At 40.0% G+C, this 17,888-nt stretch overlaps 1 long non-coding RNA gene across 1 annotated transcript; it reads left to right on the forward strand.

Moving 5' to 3' along the window:
• Nucleotides 1–1,918: 1,918 nt before the first annotated feature.
• Nucleotides 1,919–4,469, forward strand: LOC142741444 (uncharacterized). Its single transcript, XR_012881138.1, has 4 exons — nucleotides 1,919–2,165; nucleotides 2,493–2,662; nucleotides 4,101–4,241; nucleotides 4,362–4,469. It is a non-coding gene; the product is annotated as an uncharacterized LOC142741444 (long non-coding RNA).
• The last annotated feature ends 13,419 nt before the right edge of the window (nucleotides 4,470–17,888 follow it).

Consider the following 17,888-nt stretch of genomic DNA (forward strand, 5'->3'; position numbering starts at 1 on the left):
AATATGGTTTACCCCACATTTACTGTTTATTGAATAATTTTTATATGTTGTAATACAAAGTGATGTTTTTAAATTTATTTGCGCATTCCCTTGTAAATTGTGTGATGTATATCAAAAGGACTCTTTTGTTGTTTCAAAAAACTATCTAAAAGTATATATAAAAAATCACAAATTACATATTTTTATGGATCGCTTAGGGGATTGACATATTTAGAAATATTGCATACTTAGTTTTCATTGTATGGAGTGTAATCTTTCGTTACACGTATATATATACTGTATCCGGTGGAATTATCATTAACGTACCCCAATCTAGTGCGCATGCGCTGGCGTCCTTAGCAACTCACTGTGAGTCGGCATCTGAATGTGCACAGGATGAAGGGCGCCGCTGTGACATCATCACGCGGCGCACCCATCACGTATCACATGATGCCCACACTATGTGATGTTTGTCTATTGACAAACGCGGACATGACGCCACAGTTGATTGGGGTAAGTATATAGTATAATACTTTCACCTGGCCAATCGTTTTCTGATTGGTCGTCATCTTAGTTTAAATAGGAGGGTCATATTTGTAGATGCCACCCCCGGACGAAGGCGGAAGCCGAAACGCGTTGGGGCCGGCCGCCATTTGTGGAGTCTCAGCTACATGGGTTAGTACTTTGTTAAGTACTTCGGTCTTTGTACCAATTGCTGCTGGTGCTGTCTGGGTTCTTATATGCGGGTATTTCAGTACTCATACATGCATTAGTCCTTTTGTGGACACTATATGATTGGTATATCAGTCCTGTCTCAATTGCACTTTGCATGGTTGGAAGTTACATCCCTTTCACCCACTTGTAAAGTAGTTTAAATATATTACTTGTAGCCATACCTACTCACATGATTATATTCTGATTAATAATATTTTGACTCATGTGGCGGCCATGCTTTTATTTGTGATTCATTTTAGAAACTCGTATTGTATTGATGGTGTAATGTGTTGAATAAAGAGATTATATATATTTTTTTGACTTAGAGACTCCTCGGTCCTTTCTTTGCTCGGTTTAATATATTTTGGGAGTACAGTCGCAAGTCATAAGGGAGGATATATATATATTTTGCCAGATGATGCAGCATGCATGCCCTGTATATAGGATTTATTGTATTTTCGTCTGTATTTATTACAGAATTGGGCATCACAATCCCGATGGACTACAAAGCCAGAGAACGTGCCTGGCAGTCCAAAATTGAATCTGTTTTTAATAATGAGTCCGCAGATACGAGCACCAGTGATCAGAGAAACAGTCTAGACATACAAAAGAAACTTAAGAATTTACTCCACAGACGAACAAAAACCTGGTGGAACAGAGCTTTTCTTGAACAATACATACAGAAAGGGTTAATACCTAGGGGGTTGCGTATACAGATATTTCCCTCCTTCCCTATAGATAATGAGAACTTCATCTCTGATTGGGAAGAAGCCTGTAATATATGCTCAAAAAAGTTTATGAATCTACTTATGGGCCTTAATAAAGGAACACTAGAAATATTAGATGGTGAAATTGAGGCACTTCAGGTTGCACTGAAAGATACAACTACACCAGATAATCTCTCACTGTTCAGCCAAGATTTGGATAAACAGTTTGAGATATGGGAAAAGGAGATTCAAGGTATTAAAACCAAAAAACTTCTAAGAGATCAAAATGATGCATCTCAACATAGAGTATATCGTTGGAGACAAAAAGAACGTCAGGGAAACTTGAGCAGATCATCATCCATATCCTCTACTTCACTTCAGAGTGAGAATGAAGCACAACAGTCTCTCACACTTAGCCAAAGGCCAACTAGATCCAAACGTAAATTTGATTATAAAGACAGTGGCTACAATAAGAGAAGAGCTAAAAGGCCTGGTGAGCCTCTGGATCGGAACCCTAAGGTAATCAATTTGTCGGAACATATACTTTCTGTAACAGATATAAATGTGTTAAGTAGAGGTTTGACCTTCTCACCAACTGCATCATTTGATGCATTTACAGCAATAAAAGATCTGAACCTGTTTGCCAGAACCTTGATGTTTAAGAGATGGCACTACAAGGAAGAGGATCAGATTTTTGAAACTATTGAGGAAAGGAATACACTAAGAGATTTAGAAATACTTATGGGCGAACAAGATGACATACAGGTAAGAGCCATTCCTGACTGTATAAAAAGAAAAATCGGTAAAATTTCCACCTTTATTCCTATGTCCAGCAATTGACACATTCGTAAAAACAGTGTCCAAAGAATTTGAAAAGATATCGACAACGGTGGTTGACGATAATCTATCTAAACAGGAAAGAGAAAGCCTTCGTAAATTAAAAAATCTGAGAGATGTCATTTATAAACCCGCCGATAAGGGGGGAAATATTGTTGTATGGCCGAGGACAATGTACGAAAACGAAGCGAATCGTCAGTTAAGGGATAAAAAATGCTATAAAAAATTAACATTTAATCCTATTTCCTTATATAGTGAACAATTGGCAAAAATTCTGAAACAAGCGATGGATGATGGAGTTATGACTAAAAACTTATATGATGCACTGCTTGTCCCAATACCTGTAGTAGCAACATTGTACCTGTTGCCAAAAGTCCACAAAAATATAAAGATTCCACCAGGAAGACCGATCATCTCTGGCCAAGGTAACTTTACAGAAAATATTTGCAGATTTATAGATTATCATCTGAAGCCATTAGTGGAATGCTTACCCTCTTACATTAGGGACTCATCAGATCTTCTACAGAAATTGGAATGCACCCATCTAGATGTCGATATGTGGTTAGTCACCTGCGACGTTGAATCGCTGTATACCAGCATCAGACACCACGATGGGATTAAAGCTACCAATTTCTTTCTGAGCATGAGTAATTTGGAGGAAGGGCTCATTAAACTGCTTGGTACATTATTAGATTTTGCTTTGACACACAATGTGTTTACGTTTAACGAGTCTTTCTACCTACAGCTCCAGGGAACGGCAATGGGGGCATCTTGTGCGCCCTCATATGCCAATCTTTTCCTGGGGCTGTGGGAGAGAAATTTATTCCTGTCAGATCACGGTACGTCAATGAACCGGGTCATTTTTTGGGCCCGCTTCATTGATGATATCTTCTTGATCTGGCAGGGAACTTTTGAGCAATTGCAACAATTTATGGCAGAACTGAACCTGAACGATCAGAATATCAAACTCACATATAAATGTAATAAAAAACAAGTAGAATTTTTGGACATCAAAATCCAATGTGATGAAAATGGTGATGTCCAAACTGATCTATTCAGGAAAGAGACATCTGTGAACTCTCTTCTGCACGCTACCTCTGCACACCCGAAACAAACTATTGCTGCTATCCCCACAGGCCAATTTCTTAGATTAAAACGTACGTGCTCTAGGGAAGAAGACTTTAGAACACAGGCTAAGGACTTAGAATATAGGTTTATGGATCGGGGCTATAGCAATCGATGCATTAGGAAAGCGAAAAAAAGAGCTCAAGAAATGGAGAGAAATAAACTCCTACAACCATCGACTCGAGTAAATAAAATCAATGAGGTGAGGTTTATCACGCCATACCATTCCCGGTGGGAAGAGATGAAAGACCATTTAAAGAGATTTTGGCCAATCTTGAAAGCCGATCCTATACTCAATAAAATATTGCCCACTTTTCCATCTGTAACCTACCGTCGTGCTAAAAATCTGAAAGACCATTTAGTCCGAAGTTTTTACACCCCAGTTCCGCAGGGAATGAAATTCTTTGGAACTAAGGGCCCCAAATGGGGGTGTTCCCCTTGTGGAGGGTGCATTTCATGCCCCAACATCGAACGCGCAGAAGAGTTCACTGACTCTGAAAGAATTAAAACATTTAAAATTGTATGGCACATTACATGTGCTACACGCGGGGTGGTATACTATGCAATGTGTCCATGTAACAAAGTGTACATAGGATTGACCACACGCGAATTCCGAATTAGAGTCCGTGAACATGTGCGAGATATTGAATCCGCAAAGGAGGTCCATGATGTTGATAAAATAGAAAAATTAAAAACGATTCCACGTCATTTTAAACAACATCATAACTGTAATTCCAGGTTATTGAAGGTACGAGGAATAGATCATGTGGAACTAAACATAAGAGGTGGAGATTTGATGAAGAAATTGTTAAGATTGGAAAGCAAATGGATCTGGACTTTGAAGACCATGCAGCCGAGAGGCTTAAACGAATCGCATGGGTATGCTTCGTTTCTCTGATCACTGTGTATGTGTTTGTGTGGCATCATTTTTTAACTTTTATTTTGTGTAATGTAATAATATTTTTGTGATTTTAACACACATGTTCCTTTCCTTCCTAGTTTATCAGATATATACGTGCATGAAATACCATCGATATTCATCATCTTTGCAGTGAAAGACAACAAATCATGCTTAAGCGATGTGTCACAATGATTTATAGATATATATCGAGCAACTTGTGATCTATATGTTCTCAATTTCTATAAAAGTCTATATATGACAGTGTAAACAAAGTAATGAAATGCGCAATTTTTAATAAACAATTTTATATTCTATGAATTTCTGCACTACTGCACTTTAGTCACTTATATGTATATATTTTTCTATATCTACGTATTCATAATATTAGCATTAATTGCCTTATATATTTCACAAAAATATATGTGTATATATATATATATATTTTTTCACTTGATCATATGGCTATATGCCTTATGTACGTATGTATGTATTAGTATGATAATAATTGTTTACCACCATATAATATATGTTTATTTTTATATTCTTTTTGTATATAACAGATTATCATGTATCTTTTGTGCACGTTTGTTTATACATGCATAACATGCATAATACTTATTTTAGAATGACTTAAAGGTTATTAAATCTATTATATTTCGTATTATGATTACACTTATTTATATTTGTTTTAATATTTCATCATGTCACATTTAACATAAAATATGTGTATGCATATAATATTTATATGTGTGCCTTCTAAATACGGTATACCTTGTGTGAATATGGTTTACCCCACATTTACTGTTTATTGAATAATTTTTATATGTTGTAATACAAAGTGATGTTTTTAAATTTATTTGCGCATTCCCTTGTAAATTGTGTGATGTATATCAAAAGGACTCTTTTGTTGTTTCAAAAAACTATCTAAAAGTATATATAAAAAATCACAAATTACATATTTTTATGGATCGCTTAGGGGATTGACATATTTAGAAATATTGCATACTTAGTTTTCATTGTATGGAGTGTAATCTTTCGTTACACGTATATATATACTGTATCCGGTGGAATTATCATTAACGTACCCCAATCTAGTGCGCATGCGCTGGCGTCCTTAGCAACTCACTGTGAGTCGGCATCTGAATGTGCACAGGATGAAGGGCGCCGCTGTGACATCATCACGCGGCGCACCCATCACGTATCACATGATGCCCACACTATGTGATGTTTGTCTATTGACAAACGCGGACATGACGCCACAGTTGATTGGGGTAAGTATATAGTATAATACTTTCACCTGGCCAATCGTTTTCTGATTGGTCGTCATCTTAGTTTAAATAGGAGGGTCATATTTGTAGATGCCACCCCCGGACGAAGGCGGAAGCCGAAACGCGTTGGGGCCGGCCGCCATTTGTGGAGTCTCAGCTACATGGGTTAGTACTTTGTTAAGTACTTCGGTCTTTGTACCAATTGCTGCTGGTGCTGTCTGGGTTCTTATATGCGGGTATTTCAGTACTCATACATGCATTAGTCCTTTTGTGGACACTATATGATTGGTATATCAGTCCTGTCTCAATTGCACTTTGCATGGTTGGAAGTTACATCCCTTTCACCCACTTGTAAAGTAGTTTAAATATATTACTTGTAGCCATACCTACTCACATGATTATATTCTGATTAATAATATTTTGACTCATGTGGCGGCCATGCTTTTATTTGTGATTCATTTTAGAAACTCGTATTGTATTGATGGTGTAATGTGTTGAATAAAGAGATTATATATATTTTTTTGACTTAGAGACTCCTCGGTCCTTTCTTTGCTCGGTTTAAGATGTTTGTACACGTTCTGCTTCCGATTTTTCAGCTGAAAACATTGTGTGTGAACATACCCTTAGGGTATGTGCACACGCTAACTGCATTTACGTCTGAAATGACGGAGCTGTTTTCAGGAGAAAACAGCTCCGTCATTTCAGACGTAATTGCTCGTACTCGTGTTTTGCGAGGCGTCAATTACGGCCGTAATTTGGAGCTGTTCTTTATTGAATTCAATGAAAAACGGCTCAAATTACGTCCCAAGAAGTGTCCTGCACTTCTTTGCCGAGGCTGTTATTTTACGCGCCGTCTTTTGACAGCGACGCGTAAAATTACAGGTCGTCGGCACAGAACATCGGCAAACCCATTCAAATGAATGGGCAGATGTTTACCGACGTATTGGAGCCGTCTTTTCAGGCGTAAATCGAGGCGTAAAACGCCTCGTTTACGCCTGAAAATAGGTCGTGTGAACCCAGCCTTAGAATGATGAAAGTGAAGTGAATGACTTTTCATTTGACCGATTCACATGCCGTGTATTTGACATGTTTTTTTTTTGTACATTTTACGTGCAAAAAAACACATAAAAAAACCACTTGATTACACTTGATTTTGCGTGTTTGGGGGATTTCTGTGTGTGGGGGGGGGTGGGGGTGCTCGCCGCTGATTCTTCAAAACAGCTGATAAGCGGCTATGAAGTATCAGCGGCGCCCGTGCACACTCCGCTCTGCCACACACACACACGGGAGAAGTCTTAAAGGGGTCGTCCAGGAAAACATGGCGCCGCACCTGTCCTCAGGTCGTGTGTGGTATTACAGCTCTGTCCTATTCACTTCAATGGAGGTGAACTGCAATACCAGACACAACCTGAGAGCAGGTGTGGCACTGTGTCTCCAATCCGGACACCCCTTCTGTCCTGAGATGACCCGACGGGGGAGGCGGGTGTCAGAGCCACCCACCGCCATCACTGCAGACAGAACCACACAACTACGGCATGAGGGCAGGGCTTGTCCTGAGTGCACTGTCTCTTGTTATGGACAGATTTATAGTCACATGAACCCCGTCTGATGAATCGGTCACCGAGGTCCGATCACATGACAGAGGTGGATCACCAAAAACCCTGTGCACCCTCAGCCCGTCCATCCAGCCCTTTCCTGGTTATATCTGCGTCTGGGAAAGCTGGGTGACCACCATTACCCCTCCTACTGGAGTGTGTTTGGGGATGTGACTAATGAACCTCTCACACTCCAGTAGGAGGGGTAATGGTGGTCACCCAGCTTTCCCAGACCCCTGAACGGTAAATCTCTCTAGTTGTGCTGAGACTGTTTGGGAATGTGACTAATGAACCTCTCAGTCTCAGCACAACTAGAGAGATTTATCGTTCAGGGGTCTGGGAAAGCTGGGTGACCACCATTACTCCTACTGGAGTGTGTTTGGGGAATGTAACTAATGGTGGGAGGGGCAATGGTGGTCACCCAGCTTTCCCAGACCCCTGAACGATAAATCTCTCTAATTGTGCTGAGACTGAGAGGTTCATTAGTCACATCCCCAAACAGTCTCAGCACAACTAGAGAGATTTACCGTTCAGGGCTTTCCCAGTACAGCTGCATCATGTGTCCTTCACACAAGGGGGGGGCCGTTAGGGGGGCGTCGGGGGTCACGAGAGCGGCGGTCTGTGAGATAGAGAGTGGGACATGCAGAGACACAGACCTTACCTGCAGTGCAGCTGGTCTTCAAGATGGCGCCTGCTCTCTCCCTGCAAACAGCTGCTCTGCTCTGTGTGACTCTGACCTGCGTCTGGGCAGTACAGAGCCAGAGAGAAAAGTCAATGGAACGGCTCCCGTTCATTGACTCCTATGCACTGTAGCTGCCGTATTCCATCTCTGTATGTGTCGTTAATCGACACATACAGAGATGAAAAACAAAATGGCAGCCCCCATAGGGAAGAAAAAGTGTAAAAATAAGAAAAAGTAAAACACAAACACACAAATAAATATAAACGTTTTTAATAAAGCACTAACATCTTTAACATATTTAAAAAAAAGTGTAACAAAATGGCAGCCCCCATAGTGAAGTAAAAGATAGAAAAAAGAAAAAAGTAAAACACAAACACACAAATAAATAAAATTTATTTTAATAACATACTAAAAGCAATATTATATAAAAAATAATTTTTTCGCGACACCCGTCCTTTAAGGCCCAAACTAGGCTGGGTCCTTAAGGGGTTAATATGTAGCTGCCAAAGGTAATTGGACAATTATCTCAAAAGCTATTTAATGGGCTATTCCCGCATTAATCAGGTAAAAGGTCTGGAGTTGATTCCAGGTGTGGCATTTGCATTTGGAAGCCGTTGCTGTGAACCCACAACATGAGGTCAAAGGAGCTCTCAATGCAAGGGAAACAGACCATTGTTAGGCTGAAAAAAATGAAGAAATCCATCAGAGAGATAGCACAAATGTTAGGAGTGGCCAAATAAACAGTTTGGTAAATTCTTGAAGAAAAAAAAAGAGTGCACTGGTGATCTCGTGAACTCCAAAAGGCCTGGACCTCCACGGAAGACAACAGTGGTGGATAATCGCAGAATCCTTTCCATGGTGAAGAAAAACCCCTTCACAACACTCTCCTGGAAGTAGGTATATCAGTATGTAAGTCTACCATAAAGAGAAGACTTCTTGAGAGCAAATACAAAGGTTTCACCACAAGGTGCAAACCATTAATCAGCCCCAAAAATAGAAAGGCCAGATTAGACTTTGCCAAACAACATCTAAAGAAGCCAGCCCCGTTCTGGAACAGCATTCTTTGGACAGATGAAACTAAGATCAACCTGTACCAAAGTGATGGGAAGAAGAAAGTATGGAGGCTTGGAACGGCTCATGATCCAAAGCACACCACATCCTCTGTAAAACATGGTGGAGGCAGTGTGATGGCATGGGCATGAATGGCTGCTAAAGGCACTGGGTCACTCGTGTTTATTGATTATTTGACTGAAGACGGAAGCAGCCGGATAAACTCTGAAGTGTTCAGGGATATACTTTCTGCTCAGATTCAACCAAACGCAGCAACGTTGATTGGACGTCGCTTCACAGTACAGACTGACAATGACCCAAAACATACTGCGAAAGCAACCCAGGAGTTTAGGGCAAAGAAGTGGAATATTCTGCAATGGCCAAGTCAATCTCCAGATCTCATCCCAATCGAGCATGCATTTCACTTGCTTAAGACAAAACTTAAGGCAGAAAGACCCACAAACAAGCAACAACTGAAGACGCTGCAGTAAAGGCCTGGCAAAGCACCACAAAGGAGGAAACCCAGCGTTTGGTGATGTCCATGGGTTTCAGACTTCAGGCAGTCATTGCCTGCAAAGGATTCTCTACAAAGTATTAACAAAAAAACATTTTATTTATGTTAATGTTAATTAGTCCAATTACTTTTGAGCCCCTGAAATGAGGAGGTTGTGTAGAAAAATGGTTGCAATTCCTGAACGTTTCACAGGATATTTTTGTTCAACCCCTTGAATTAAACCTGAAAGTCTACATTTCAACAGCATCTCAGTTGTTTCATTTCAAATCCAATGTGGTGGTAGCAGAGCCCAAATAATGAAGATTGTGTCACTGTCCAAATAATTCTGGACCTGATTGTACATCTTAAATTGTTATATGTCACCATTATATAAAACTATTGAAAATACATATGATAAAACATATTCTGTACCTGACATTTCATTATACGTTAATATAATCCTTTACAATAAAAGATTTCTGTACTAAATGTAGCATTGACAAATACAAATTTTATTTGAGTCATGCCTTCCCTTTTCCCATCCCTCTTCCCTTTTCCCATTCCTTGGTTGAACTTGATGGACAGGTGTCTTTTTCAACCGTATTAACTATGTAACTAAGTACCACGTCTGCTGTATGGTGGTTTTAAAAACCTACAGCACTCCTTTAAAATAGCTGTGCATATATTTCATTCACTCACAATAAGAACTAGACACTTTCAGACTAAGGGCCTCTTCACATCAGTGTTGGGCTTCTGTTCATCAGTTCCGTTCGACCATTCCATCGGAGGAACCAATGAACAGAAAGCCGAACGGAAACCATAGCTTCCATTTGCATTACCAATGATTTCAATGGTAATGCTTTCGTTGCAGTCGGTTTCCGTTTGTTTCTGTTCCGTAAAGTTTCTTTCGCAGAAACAATAGCATAGTCGACTAAGCTATTGTTTTTGCGGAAAAAAACGAAAACTTTACGGAAACATTTATAGGACATATTTTTCGTACATTATACATGAAACTAAGGAAATGCACCTCAACAACCCCAAAAACAAAGGAGCATAATTTGATTTTCACAACATCATTTTGGCATGAACAACTTCTATGCCTGCAAAGAATTGAAGCTGGTAGAATGATGTAACACTTTTAGAAGTGACCCCATTTTGAAAACTACACCCCCTTAGGTATTCATCTAGGGGTGTAGCGGGCAGTTTAAGTCAACATTTTGTTGCAGAAAATATTGCAAAGCCAGTGCAATAATTGAATTTAGATTTTTCCACAAACACATCAAATATAGTACATATTTTTCGAACATAGTACAGGAAACTGAGGAAATTTACCCGAACATTTATTATGCTGTTTCTTCTGCATTTAGAAATCCCCCTAACACAGTGGGGCCCAAATCGAAGAAAGAACCATTTTAGCCTGAATTACTCATAGGCCCCACTCCTTGCCTGAAAAGGATTTGAGCTGCTAGAACAATGTACAATACGGTTTTACGCCTTGAATTACGCCTGAAAAGACGGCTCCAATAAATCGGCAAACATCTGCCCATTGCTTGCAATGGGTCTTACGATGTTCTGTGCAGACGAGCTGTCATTTTACGCGTCGCTGTCAAAATACGGGGCGTAAAATGACGACTCGTCAAAAGAAGTGCAGGACACTTCTTGGGACGTTTTTGGAGCCGTTTTCTCATAGACTCTATTGAAAACGGCTCCAAAAACGGCCGTGAAAATCGCTGTGAAATACGCGAGTTGCTCAAAAAACATCTGAAAATCAGGGGTTGTTTTCCCTTGAAAACAGCTCTGTATTTTGAGACTTTTTTGACTCTGCGTGTGAACATACCCTTACCCCTTACACCCACAGAAGTGAACCCTTTTTTTTTTAGTGTGTAATATTCCTTAAGTCTTTACTTTAAATATGGATACAATAACAAGAACATTTCACTTTTTCAGCACAACAAAAAGTATATTGGGCTATATTCACATCTGCGTTGTGCCAGCGTAGTCGACTTTGCTAATGAGTCCGTCAAAACGACGGAACCCTTGCACAATGGAGACAAACGGAAACCACTGACACCGGATCCGTCACCATTGAAATCAACAGTGATGGAAACTGAAACCTATGGTTTCCGTGTGTCAGTCAGGGCTCCGTTCCAACAGAAAGCTCAGACGGAACTTCGGAACAGAGCCCTGACGCAGGTGTGAACGAAGCCTTACTGTAACGTGTTTGTACCCGAGGGCTCATATTCAATAGTGTGTACCTTATTTTCTTTCAGAAACTTCCCCCATTACCACAATAGGATCTGGACCCTCCAGGTATTACATTTTTTATGGCTGTTTACAGACTGGCTCACTCTACCATATCATTCACAGTAGCTTGTTTGACACTATGAATTATATTATACTGTGTATCCTGCCGCCTGTTATACTGATTTTCACTTGTTTATGTCACAGCTTGATAAAGGAACGGCTTGGTCCAAAATGTTGCCTACCCATGTTGATATCACTAGGACCTTCACCAATGACAAAACGTCATTAAAGGAGGCCAGCTGCACAAAAGCCAGCCAATGGGAGCAGGAACGCATTGAGACAGGAGTGCCAGGGGAGATTAGTATGGTCTTTTCTTTATTTCAAAGTGGAAAGTTTTTTTGTTGCGATTTTTGCTGCAGAAATGCGGCTTTTCTGCAGCACAAAATAGTAACATTTGGCATTTGTTGCAGATTTTTACTTACCCATTGAACTCAAGGGGGAAAATCTGCAACAAATGCGGAACCATTATGCAGCATAACTTGATATTCTGCGGTTTTGAAAATCAGCACCATAGGTAAATTCCTAATATGGCACACTGCGTAGAAGAGATTTGTTAAAATTGCCTGAACATATGCCGTGTGAACTTAACCTAAAACAAATGTGCAAAGGAGTTTAAAATGCAGACCAGTATAACAAGTATAACTAGTATAACAAAGCCCAATATATGATTTGAAAAATGAGAAGTAATCCTAATTAAATCTTGTAAAAACATCTTGTATAACATTAATATAGTATGAAATTTAGCACAACACCCAAGCAGGCACATGCATGTCGATTAACTAACAACATTCCACTATCAATAAAGTACCATTCAAAAATTATTTTAGGAAATGTAAATAATGCATGATGCCATCTGATCGTCAGTATATATATATAAAAAAAAACACTTCTGTAATCTTTTTAGGACTGGAGAATATTTGCACTATATGCTCCTGATTTAGCTCCAACATGAATAATTTTTTTATATTGCCTCTGCATTCTGGATCTCATAACTTTTTTTTATTTTTAGATCGCTGTAGTTGCATGGGGACCTTTGAGTTCCGTTGCAGTTTTGTTTTTTTACAGCATACACCCGTCATCATAAATAATGCTCTAAATTTATTGTGCAGGTTTTTGCAGTTGTGACTAAACCAAATGTGTGTATATTATTTTATGTTTTGGGAAATATTTTTAATAAAGTTTATTTATTGAGAAAATAGCATTTTGTGTGTTTTAATGTTTTTTTTTATTTAACAATTTTTTTTAAATTCGGTTCACTTTTTTAATCCAAAAGGGGGATTTTTTTTTTTTTTACTATGATGTACTGGCATATATCTTTATGCAAGTACATTAGCCTGTGTACTTTTAGTAAACAGGCAGTCGTTGGCATACCTAAATATGACCCAACAACAGGAGATATGATCAGATAGCCCTGTCCTCCTTCACCAGACCCTGGGCAGTCTGCCCATACGATGTATGGGCCTCGAACGTGTCACAGGGATTCCCTGTTATACGACAAAAGGGGGGACCGACACTCTTTCCCTTTGAATGCCACAATCAGCAATGTTCAAGGAATTTAAAGTATTAACGGCAGAGATCTGAGGTTTCTCTGATATCTGCCATTAGAGTGGGCCTCAGTTGTGTGTTGTAGCCGTTGCCCAGTCCCTTAACGCTCTGGGACACTTGCTGTGCCCACACGTTTATCAGAACGAGTGTGCTTGTTCTGTTGGTGCAACTTCCTGCCGCTCATGACGAGCATACTCATCATTAGTGCGCGAAAAAACGCAGAAATATAGGACCTGTCGTGAGTTTTACGCAGCGGACTCACGCGGCGCAAAAATCACTGACTGTCTGCACTGCCCCATAGACTTACCCCTGAGGAAGCCACTTTGTGGCGATACGCGTGGGGCTTTCTATCCCCTTTTCCCCTTCATAGCTTGATACACAGGACATGCTGATCTGATGCCTAATTGATGCAACATTTTTTACACACTTTCTCAAGATTATATGCATTGCATGCCTGCTCTGGGGGTCTAGGTGAGTGTAAGGAGGTAGCTATTTGCTAGCCACTTATCATGGTGGTATTCCCCCTTCAGTGATCCTTACATGGCATTTTTTATGCTATTTTAAATGTTTTTAACTTCCATGTAGTGTTTTGTATTCAATAAACATAGATTTTTTTCGTATACTTATATGGCTATTTCTTGATAGATACATCCTTTGCCTTATACATACCCATTGGTTTGGTTAAATTTATAGACTAGCATAGGTCCATGCGACCCGCGTGAAAAGCACGCGCGTTGCACGGACGTATTACACGTTCGTGTAAATCCGCCCTTAGTCTGAAAAATGTGTGCATAGTGCAGATAGACATACGCTGGAAATTCCCTCTGCAGCACTTCAAGTCTTTAAAGTGTAGCTAAACGTTTGACAAACTTCTGACATGTCGAAGTGACATGTCAGAAGTTTGGATTGATTGTGTTAGAAAATTAAACACAGTTAGCAATCCTCTCTTTCCAACTTTTCATTAACCCCTTAACGACCAGGCCTGTTTGGGGCTTAAATAACCAAACCATATATTCATCCTCACATTGCAAAAACCATAACTTTTTTTATTTTTACGTTGATGTAGCTGTGGGAGGGCTGTTCGTTTTTTATTTTTTATTTTTGTCAGACCAGTTGTATTTTTAATGGCCCATTTTGGGGTACATATAATTCATTCAATAAATTTCATTAATTTCTTTTTGAAAGCAAATGCAATAAAACCAGCAGTTCTTACTTTTGGGGGGGGGGGGGGTTGCCGTTTGCCATGCGGAAAAATAACATGTTAACTTCATTCTTCAGGTCAGTACGAAGGCAGCAATACCAAATATGCATTCTCTTTTTTTTTTTTACATTTTCGTACGGTTGCACAACAAAACAGGTTTTATAGAAAAAAAGTTATTTTTGTGTCACCACATTTTGAGATCCATTAAGTTTTTTGTCTGCAGCCGTATGAGGGCTTTTATTTTTATTTTTTGCTGCATGTGATTTAATTGGTTACATTTTGGGGTACATATAATTTGTTGATTAGCTTTTATTTCATGAGAGGAATGCAAAAAAAAACTAAAAACAACAAGTTTTTCAATGCCATGCATAGTGAGGTATAACTAATTTATGCTGGTTCTACAGGTTGATGCGACGGGACCTAATATGTGTTTTTGTTTTTTAAGGTAAACCATTTTTAACCCCTTAAGGATGCAGCCTAGTTTTGGCCTTAAAGAGGCTGTCACCAGATTCTCAAACCCCTATCTCCTATTGCATGCGATCGGCGCTGCAATGTAGATAACAGTAACGTTTTTGTTTTTTTTTTTAAAAACGTTCGGTTTTGGCCAAGTTATGAGCTATTTTATATATATGCAAATGAGCTTTGAAATGGACAACTGGGCGTTTTTTTTCGTTATGTCCAACTGGGCGTGTATTGTGTTTTTAACTGGGCGTGTTTATGTGTATGACGCTGACGAATCAGTGACCAGTCAGCGTCATACACTCCTCAACATCTGCACGCTCCTCTCCTGAAATATTCTGTGCTGCTGTGAACTCTGCTCTTACCATTACGTAGCTCTCAGTCTGTTACCTCTCCTCCACTCCTGTCCTCAATAACACCTTCACATGATTGGCAAGTCACCACCCCGCACAAGATCCTACTGCACGGCTGACAGCCGTCAGCTGTATAGCTAACAGCACGGTTGTGTTGGAAGCGCGCCCTGCTGTGTCTCACTTAGCAGCTGGGTGTGTTCCCCTCATCTAGCTGCTACGTTCTATCCTGACTGCCGGTGAATTCTCTGTGCGGTCTTCGCAGTGCTGCTACCCCGTTTACCTACGGGAGCAGAACGCGGCTCCTGAAATACTCTGTGCTGCCTTAAACTCTGTGGACAGGTCAGGATCCTGTTTTTTTTAAATGCTGCTGGGGAACCCGCTCGATCCACTATATAAGGCTGCGCCTCCATCCTCTTCTGCCCCAGTCACTTATTCCCAAGCACTGTAAACTTTCAGATTGGTTGCGCTGTGAATATTCGGAGAACGTGATTGGTTTATGTGCAGGGTAATGAACATACAGACAAGCAGTAGAAGACTGAATTCAATGAAATGCTCAGCCCTTAGTCAGTCTTCTACTGCTTGTCTGTATGTTCATTACCCTGCACATAAACCAATCACGTTCTCCGAATATTCACAGCGCAACCAATCTGAAAGTTTACAGTCATTTTTTGATCAATGTCCTTTTATAACACAAGGTTTTATCAGAGAAATGCAACTCAATATTTATTGCCCAGATTCTGCAGTTTTGAGAAATATCCCACATGTGGCCCTAGTGTGGTAATGGACTGAAGCAGCGGCCTCTGAAGCAAAGGAGCACCTAGTGCATTTTGCGGCCTCTTTTTTATTAGGCACCATGTCCGGTTTGAAGATGTCTTGTGGTGCCAAATCAGTGGAAACCCCCCAAAAGTGACCCAAATTTGGAAATTAGACCCCTTGAGGAATCCATTGTAGTTTTCTTGGGGTGCATGCGGCTTTTTGATCAGGTTTTTATTCTCTTTTTTAGGTGGCGTGGTGACTAAAAAACAGCAATTCTACTATTGTTTTTTATTCTATTTTTTTTACAGCGTCCACCGTGCGCTATAAATGACATATTCACTTTATTCTGCGGGGCGATACGATAATGGCGATACCATATGTTTATAGTTTTTTATGCCGTTTGCACAATAAAATACGTTTTGTAAAAAAGCATTCACTTTTTGTGTTACCTTATTCTAAGAGCCAGAACTTTTTTATTTTTCCATCAATAAAGCCGTGCGAGGACTTATTTTTTTGCGTAACGAACTGTAGTTTCGATCATTACCATTTTTAGGTGCATGCGACTTTTTGATCTCTTTTTATTCTATTTTTTGGGAGGTGAAGTGACCAAACAATTGTGATTCTGGGACGGTTTATTATTATTTTCTTTTACGGCGTTAATCGTACGGGATAAATAACAAAATAATTTTGTAGATCAGGCCGTTACGGACACGGCGATACCAATTATGTATAGTTTATTTGTTTTATATATTTTTATTAATAATAAAGGACTGATAAGGTAAAAAGGGGGATTTTTACTTTTAAAACTTTTATTTTCTTTTTACACTTTTTTATTTTATTTTTTACTTTATTACTTTGTCCCACCAGGGGACTTGAGGGCAAGAGGCCCTGATCGAAATTCTAATACACTGCACTACATGCGTAGTGCAGTGTATTAGAACTGTCAGCTACTCACTGACAGCAAGCACAGTGGGTCCTGACCCACTAGGCTTCCATCGATGGCATAGCTGGACGCCATTGTTTGGTGTCCAGTTGCCATAGTCACCATCGCCGGCCGCTATCGTGTAGCAGGCCGGCGATGGCAGCTTAACCCCTAAAAAGGCGCGATCTCTATTGAAAGCGGCTTTTAAGGGGTTAATCAGCGGGGACACAGCGATCGGTCCCCGCTGTAGGAGCTGTGACAGCTGCTGTACGAGACAGCAGCTGTCACAGCTCCTGTATGTGTCGGGAGGACGGCCGAAACGGCCGTTACTCCCGAGACGTACTATTAGGTCATGGAGTGCGAACGATACAGCTACCACGACCTAATAGTACGTCCAGGAGCGGGAAGGGGTTAAAAATTGAACACGTTTTTAATGAAAAATATTTATTTTATTTTGGGGGAGGTTCATCATTTTTTATTAAACTCAATTTAAAAAATGTTTTCATCCCCCTAGGGAACTAGAAGCAGCGAATCTTTGATCGCATCAACAGATGTAGCCGTCTTTATCTCGACTTTTAACGCATTAAATACACAGTGGCAGGATCCCTTATCTTGACTATTTCAATGACTTCTTCAATTGCTTTTGTTGTGTGATATCACGCTGCAGTAAGTTAACAGAGTCAAGATAAAGATCGCTACATCCGTATAATGCTTTGGAATACATAGTATTCCAAAACCGTATTGCCTGTCAGTGTTAGACCCAGTTCACACTGTGTTTTTTTGTGCTGATTTTGACGCAGAAACCGTGTCGGAATTAGCGGCAAAAAAATGGCTGAAATCGTCCCCCATTCATTTCAATGAGAGGCAGAGGCGTTTTTCCCGGATGGCTCTTTTCCGGGGGAAAAAAACCCGGACTGTCCTTTGGTGCCGCGGTTCTGCCTCTGACATTCCATTTAAATTATTGGGAGCCAAAAAAAACCTGCGCTGCTTATTTATG

This window comes from Rhinoderma darwinii, chromosome 2 (genome assembly GCF_050947455.1).
Source record: "Rhinoderma darwinii isolate aRhiDar2 chromosome 2, aRhiDar2.hap1, whole genome shotgun sequence".
Classification (NCBI taxonomy): Eukaryota; Metazoa; Chordata; class Amphibia; order Anura; family Rhinodermatidae; genus Rhinoderma; species Rhinoderma darwinii.